The following is an 8,085-nucleotide window of genomic DNA, read 5'->3' as shown; positions in this document are numbered from 1 at the left end:
TTGCATGCTTAAAATAGACATCTTAATGGACACTTTGGTATAGAGTTTACATTTTTCTCATTTCTGGTTGTTGAGATATGATCTGTTTAATGTAGGTGTGACAATGTGTGTCACACCTTTGCTTGCTTGACTTGATGATTTTATTTGCCATGCCAATCAAATGCCAATTGATTTGATTTTTTACATGATGCTACTTCTGGATGTTAGGATTGCTTGTGAATTGTTGTAGAAGTTTTGGATGCATTTCCAATTTGTTTGAGATTTTCTTTGCTGGTTAGTCATTTGTGGACTTTTGGATAGTCATGAACTTAGATGATTTGTGAAATGCTTGGTGTTTATCATATGAACTTGAAATTTTGCACATTGATTCTAGACACTTTGAAGTCTATTGTGGCTTTGGTTTGAGACATTTATCATGTGTAAATTCTGTTTTAGGCTTGGGTGAAGTTGATGTATGAAATTGTGCCCTAATTGAGCTTGTTTTTCCTTGCCTTGCCTTATGGAATTTATTTGCCATGCTTCCACTTGTCCAAATGCTTTAATTTTTGGTATGATGATCATGTGATGAATGATGTTTAGCCAAGATTTTTATTGGGATTTATTGATTCATTTTGGAGTTGATGTGGTTTGGTTCATTCTGTTTGCTTCAATGAGCTTTCAACTTGCATGCTTTGCCTTAGATGCTTTGTGAAATGAATTTGGTTGATGATATGGACATGAGACTTTTTGGATGATGTTCTAATTTGATTAAGCTTGATTCATGCCAATTTTCATGTTCTGTTTTGAATTATTTCTCCCTCTTTGACCCTAGGCCTTGTCCTAGTGGTTTGTGCTTATGTTTGAGCTTTGTTTTCAGGACAAGAAGCATATGGCCTTGAGGAGAGTGATTCATTTGCTCATTTGGCTTGAGTTGCCTATTTGATTGATGTTGATTAACATTGAGTTGTTTTGTAGGTGGATTAGCTCCTTTGAGTTGAGCTTGTGCCTTGCATCTTAATGCATAGCTTGCTTGTCTGTTTGACTATGTACAGTTAACTGTTGACTATTGGACTGTCTGTTTGACTTTTTAAGTTGTATACTGACTGAGTTGGATTGTTTTCAGGTACCTTAGTTGCTATAGTTCTTTGAACTTTGCTTGGTTGCTTAACCATCTAGGTATAATTTCTTTGACTCCATGTAGTCTGGAAGACCTGTCCTGTTACTTGGGCAGGCACCTGTCTGAAGCCCTCCTTAAGAGGCAATGCTTGTGATTGTTTATCTTTGTGCCAAGCAGGAAAAGTCCTTTGTTAAGGCAATTGGCAGATAAAAGAGATGTGGAGTCCATCTCCTGCTATTCAGTTGAGTCATCTCTTTGCTCACACACCTTGTGTTGATGCATTGTGGATATTAATCCAAGATCTATTTTGAGTCAGTCATATGTGTAGAAGGGTTCCAACTTTCTGAACCCACACTTTCATTTGTCTGAAGCTCTCCCAGGCCAGGGATAAGAGTTGTGAGGTACACCCCTCACTTCCCATTTCATCTGCTTCACCCTAACTCTCAATGTTAGGGTTAAGAGCTAACTACACCCGATTCCAGTTGGCTTGTGTTTCACAGTCTAACCTTGTGTGAGCCCACTTTGTTTGTATATAGTGTGTGCTAATTGTGTATGTTTGATTTTCTTTGCTTTGCCTGTTTAAGATAGCTTGTTGCCTGTGCAAGTTAGATAGAAAACTCAACCTATGACCATTGTGGAATACATGATAACTATTAGGCTCGAGTCAGTCTCCCTTCTAGTTGGTCATTTCCCAGTCTCTGGTTAGGAGAAAGTTTCTCCCCTGTTAAGGGGAACTACGTTGCCCTGATCCTCATACCAGATGAGGTACGTAGGCAGGAGGTCGTACGAGATCTCTCCGGGCACCTTTTTTTTTTGTGTGTGTTTGCTTGATAGTTATTAGGCTCGAGTTCCAGACTCCCTATTAACTTGTTGTTTGTCATCCTTCTTGTGTGTGTAGGAGATGGATGTAAGCCCAGCGATTGGCATTCCGTATCCTATTGTTTTGGTTCGGAGTCTGATGTAGGTCTAGCAATTGGCATTCGGTTTCCATGTTTGCCGGTTTGTGTGGAGTCTGACGTAAGTCCAGCGATTGGCAGTCGGTTTCCTGAGTGTGTTTTGTTTCGGCGTGCGTGAGCGAAACTACGGTAGCTTTGATTCTCATTCCAGATGAGATATGTAGGCATAGGATGCGATATCCTAGCGAGCCCTTTCCTCTCTTCCCCCACCTGTGTTGTTTCCAGTGTGTGTGTGTGTGATGTTTGTGAGCAACTTCTGTTTTAGCAACCTTATTCTTTCCTTTTGAGCGTGGATCCCGTCGAGTACGACGGATGCGTAGGGGTGCTAATACCTTCCCTTCGCATAACCGACTCCCGATCCCATCTCTCTTTGGTCGCGAGACCATGTCTTTTCCAGGTTTACTTCGAGCGTTTCCTTTCCCTCTTTTGGGATAAATAACGCACGGTGGCGACTTTGTGTTGTTTTGTTTTAGCCCGCCGGTTGTTTTTCGCGGATGCGACAGCTAGCGACTCTGCTGGGGAAATAGAAGTTGACCTATTGCTGGTCCATCTTCCCTAAGCGAGTGTCTCCTAGCGCTCTCTAGGATAGTTTAGGTTGCTTGTGCTGCTATTTATTGCATTTATGATTATTATGTTGTGTATATATTTGCATAAATGTTTGCATGCATCATACTATCATTGTTGCTGTCCTCTGTACAGGTTGGTTCCTCTGTTTGGGGGGGGGGGGGGGGGTGTTCTGAGTGGGGCTAAAACCCAGGCCCGAGTATACACCTAGGATTAGCGTGGTCTCACGTTCCTCATTTGCTTTATCAGCATATTGTTGTAACGTGACATACCACAAGCCGGACGAGGTTCATTGGAGAGTGCTCTTCCTTTGTGGGGTTTTCCACTTTGGTTGGGTTACCTCTTTTGAGTTGTTGACTTCGGTGACCGATCTTTCCCGGATCTTTGGCTTAGACGATCTTAAGAGAGCTACAACGGCACACCCGAAAGGGCAAACCCGTTGAGTATCTTTGCCCGATTGTCGAGACTATTATCCGCCTTAGGATAACCTGATTAGAATTTACCTGTGAGGGGAGGGTGATTCTTGCAGATGCATATTCAGATGGTGACTTTGATGGTGACTAATGGTTCCGTTGATCAGAGTCGTATTTATAAGTCGGATTTATGGACATTTATTCCCAAGACGCAGGAGTTCTATCCGTAGTATTTATCAGTGGGGATCCGTTTATTTCAGGATTCCCCGGGCTGGTTCATGGGTCTTATGGTTATCTGTTCAGAGAATCTGTGATGATGATGGTGATGTATCTTTCAGTTCCGTTTATTTCGGAACTCCCAAGTCGGATTTGTGTTTGCTCAGTACCGCAGATGGTTGTGATCAGTTCAGGGGCCGTAACTCAGTGCAACAGATGTTCAGATGACTTGGAGGATGGCACAATGCATTGCATTCATTCATCAGCATCATTCACATTTTGCATTTACCTGCATCTAACACATATTTATCCATATGCAGGGACATTTTTGATTGAGATCCTGGTTGAGAGACTTCTTTGCTCCAGACATGAGGACCAGTTTGAAAGATGATGTCGTCTACAGTTTCTTCGACCCAGAGATTGGAGTGCTGAGAGATATGATAGCATTGATTACACCCGACCATGTGGGGATGTTCAGGGAGGCATACGGTGGTATTCTGAAGTTGGTTTTCAGGCTCACGGACAGTGATAGGAGCGCCATTCATACTCTTCTCCAGTTCTATGACCCGGGTTTGAGATGTTTCGTCTTCCCGGATTATTTGTTGGGATCTCTGATGGAAGACTATGCTAGCATCCTGGGTATTCCGATCCGAGATCAGATTCCTTTCTGTGCCACTAAGGGGGAGCCAGACATTGTTGAGATTTCTCGTGCTCTTTATTTGAGCCCGGAGGTGACAAAGGGGGGTTTGAAGGAGAAAGGAAAATTACCCGGTTTTCATTTGAGTTTCTTGGAGGCTAAGGCCAAGGAACATGCTGCTGTGGGTAGTTGGAAGACGGTTTGTGCCTTGATTGCTGTGAGCATTTATGGGACCATCTTGTTTCCTAATCAGAAGAGCTTTGTGGACCATAATGCTATTAGATTGTTTATACAGAGGAACCCTATTCCTACTCTGGTTGGAGATGTCTATTACTCGGTTCATAACAGGAACGAGAAGAGGCGTGGGGGTTTGATCAGGTGTTGCGCTCAGCTATTGCACAAATGGTTCATGGGGTATTTTCCTTCCAGAGGTGCTTTTGCTTCTCTTGATCCTACGGTCAAGTGGTCAGTCAGGTTGATGGGTTTGCGAGCCACTGATATAGCTTGGACTCATAACGGTATGGTTGGACGGGATTTCATATATAGCTGTGGGAGCTTTCCCAATGTGCCTCTTATAGGAGTTCAGGATTGCATTAATTACAATCCAACGCTTCTTAGGAGACAAATGGGGTTTGCTATGGAGGTTCCTCCTCTCAAGTGTGAGATTTAGGAGTCTTTCTACTTCCTAGTTGAGGGCAATCAGGCCAAGTTGAGGCAAGTGTCTAGGTCATGGCGTAACATTCAGAGGAAAGGAAAGGTTCCTTTTGGCAAGGTTAACAGCCGGTCTTTTCCTCCATTTGATGATTGGCTTCGGAAGAGAATTGAGCTCACGTATCTACCATTTCATGGAGGTGATCCATGGTGTCCTTTGATTGAGGGTCCGCGTTCTTCTATCAGTATGGAAGAATTCCTCGAGATGAAGAGAGCCAGAGATCAGTTGCAAGCGGAGAAAGCTGAATTGGAGATGAGTGTTGCTCGGATTCAGATGGCTAATCAGGAGATCAGAGGGAGAATGGAGGATCAGGATAAGAGACATGCTCTTATGGTGAAGCGCTTTGAGATGGATACCGCTTACTATGGCAAGGTCAGCCAAGCTTTAGAGTCATCCACAAGGGAGCACGACATCACCAAGGAGAGGTTGGCCAGAGCTTTGAAAGTCATTGAAGATGAGAAGAGGAGGCAGATCCTTGTGAAGACCCAGAGAGATGCAAGAGCCAAAGTCATTGCCACAGAATGGGAAGCCGAGAAAGCGAAGATCATTGCTGAGAGAGATCACTACATTGCTGAGAGAGATCATTACTTCAGACAGATGAAGATTCACCAGAAGGAGATAGGGAGATTGCAGTAGGAGAACACTGAGCTTAGGTTCGCGGTGAAATTTACCAAGATGGTAGATGATGCAGAGCCGTCTGTAGGACCTTCTTCAGTGTAGTCTTTTGTTATTCATTTGTGTGGTTTACCGTCAGGCTTGTTGACGGAATTCGCTTGCTTGTATAATCTTTCTGATTCTGGAGAATTGTATTTGATCTGTATCAGCTCTGATGTATGACTGTGGCATTTATTGTGCATTTTTTATATACAATGGGTTTCATTCAGTGATCAATCTTCGAGCTTTATTTGCTTTCCTGTATGCACTCACACAGCACACACATGGTTGGGTGATATTTTGCTAAATGATATATCTCTGATCTGTATGAGGAAATCAAATGATGAATGTCAAAATATTGCTGCCGGATTATTATCTGTCTCGATGAAGTCAGGATCGAAAGACAGAGTGTTCCTCATGTGGATAAACACTGCATTCATGCATGATCATAATAACTTGTTTTTTATTTTGCAGGTATCAGTGCTAACGTGCTTGATTGTTTCAGGAATCATTGCTCGTGCTCGTAGAGTTGTACCTTTGCACTCAACACGTCCTCACAGATACTTCACCAGACGCAATACTCCAAGACTGATGGATCTACCAAATGAAGATGTTCTCGAGCTGAAGGATAAAATGAATGAGCTGATTAACATCATGCAAGGTTTTGCTGTGGGCCAGAAAGCACTGGCTGATAAAGTTGAGAAGCTCGAGCGGGCTTCAGCTGCTAACAGCGGTGTCAACCTGGACGGTGTCTCCAACCAGGGGCTTGGTGGTTCTAGGGAAGGTGGAAAAAGAACGATTGTGGGCGTAGTGAATAATGTTGGTGGTTTTGGTGCTGCCACAGGGGGTCAACCTGGTCCGATGGGTCATAATATGAAGGACAGTCTGTTTCCTCCGTTCTTTGGGGCTGAGGATGATAGGGAGGAAGACAGAGAGGCCGATCAATTCTCCATACATAATGAGCCGTTTGGGCCATACGGTGTTCAACCACCGAACAAAGAAGTCCATTTGTTGGCAGAGAAAATCAGAGCTCTCGAAAGCTATGCCACTCCAGGGGTTGTGAATATGTCGAATATGGGGCTGGTAGAGGGGATTGTGATCCCACAGAAGTTCAAAGCGCCTGCATTTGATAAGTACAATGGGAGTTCCTGCCCAGAAACTCATCTTCAGGCCTTTGTCCGCAAGATTTCTGCATACACAATGGATCAGAAGCTGTGGATGTACTTCTTCCAGGACAGTCTGTCTGGAGGATCATTGGAATGGTACACCAAGCTGAAGTCTTCTGATATTAAGAGCTGGCAGGATCTTGGTGATGCATTCTTTAAACAATATTAGTTCAACGCTGATATGGCTCATAGTCGTACCCAGCTGCAGGGTATGTCTCAGAAGCCTAGCGAGGGGTTTAAGGAGTATGCTCAAAGGTGGAGGGAGTTGGCTGCCAGAGTTCAACCTCCATTGGTGGACAGAGAGATGTCAGACTTGTTCATGGGTACCCTGCAGGGGGCGTTTGCTGAAAGGATGGTTGGTTGCCCGGTGACCAACTTTGCAGATATTGTGGTGGCCGGAGAGAGGATAGAGAGTTGGTTGAAGCTCGGAAAAATCCAGGGGGGTAATGCTTCGTCGTCTGGGTCGAAGAAGCCCTTTGGAAATGGCCAGAGGAAGAAAGAGGGTGATACCAGTGTTGTGTATACTTAGAGGGGACCAAGTAGGGATCATTATTTTCAGCACACTGCTGCGGTAACTATTCCTGCTAACAATCAGCCTGCACAACAGCAACAGCAACAACCGCCGCAACAGAGACAACCATTTCAGCAGAGACCGCAAAGGGCTGGGTATCAGGTGCGCGGAAGGATGAATGATCGACAATTTGATAGGCCACCTGTGACTTATTCATTCCTGTTGAAAAAGTTAAAAGATTTGGGGTTGGTACAATTGCGAACTTTGGCTCCTTTGAGACCTGATCAGAGGCCAGCCAGTTTTGATGAGAATGCGAAGTGTGAATTTCACTCAGGTGCTCCTGGGCATAATGTAGATGACTGCAAAGCTTTTAAGCATGTGGTTCAAGACCTGGTGGATTCAAAAGCTATCAACTTTGCTCCATCTCCCAATATGAATGGTAATCCCATGCCCGCGCATGGCCAGATGGGAGTGAATGCAATCTCCGAGGAGAGCAGAATCAGGCTGTTGAATGTTGATCAGTTGAAGACTCCGTTGGCTGAGGTCAAACGGCAGTTGTTGTTGAATAGGGTATTTCCGGGTTGTGATGTGAATTGTGCTACGTGCAGTGTTGCTCCGAATGGGTGTATACTTTTGAGAGAGGCTGTCCAGAGGCTGATGGACGAAGGAAGCCTCAGGTTTGAGAAGGCTGGTTTGGGGAAGGAGGATGTCTCCACCATAACTATTTACTTCGACCCGATTGATTTGTCAACTCTGGCTGAGGCGGCTCCAGTTACTATCACGGTACCTGGGCCGATTCCTTATGACAAAGATGATGCCGTGCCGTGGCATTATGGTGGGGAAGTTTATTGTAATGGAGAGAAAGTGGAGGACCAAGCTGCAAGTGAAACCACCGTTTCAAAGGTGGATAATGCCGGATCTAGTGGTTTCACTCGTAGTGGAAGGCTGTTTTCTCCTGATGCTTTGAGGGGAGGAGAAGGAGAAAAAGAAAAGAAAGAAAAGGCTGAGGCTTTAGCCAGGGCAAAAGGAAAACAAGTAGTCAATGAAGATACTCCAGTAGTGACACCGGCGCCTGGCGGGCCGGAGAAAGAACTTGATGATGAAGCTGAAGAATTCCTTAGAATCATCAAGAAGTCTGAGTACAAACTTGTTGACCATCT

The sequence above is a fragment of the Lathyrus oleraceus genome, chromosome 7 (assembly GCF_024323335.1).
Source record: "Lathyrus oleraceus cultivar Zhongwan6 chromosome 7, CAAS_Psat_ZW6_1.0, whole genome shotgun sequence".
Taxonomy (NCBI): Eukaryota; Viridiplantae; Streptophyta; class Magnoliopsida; order Fabales; family Fabaceae; genus Lathyrus; species Lathyrus oleraceus.
Note: the sequence above shows the minus strand (reverse complement) of the source record.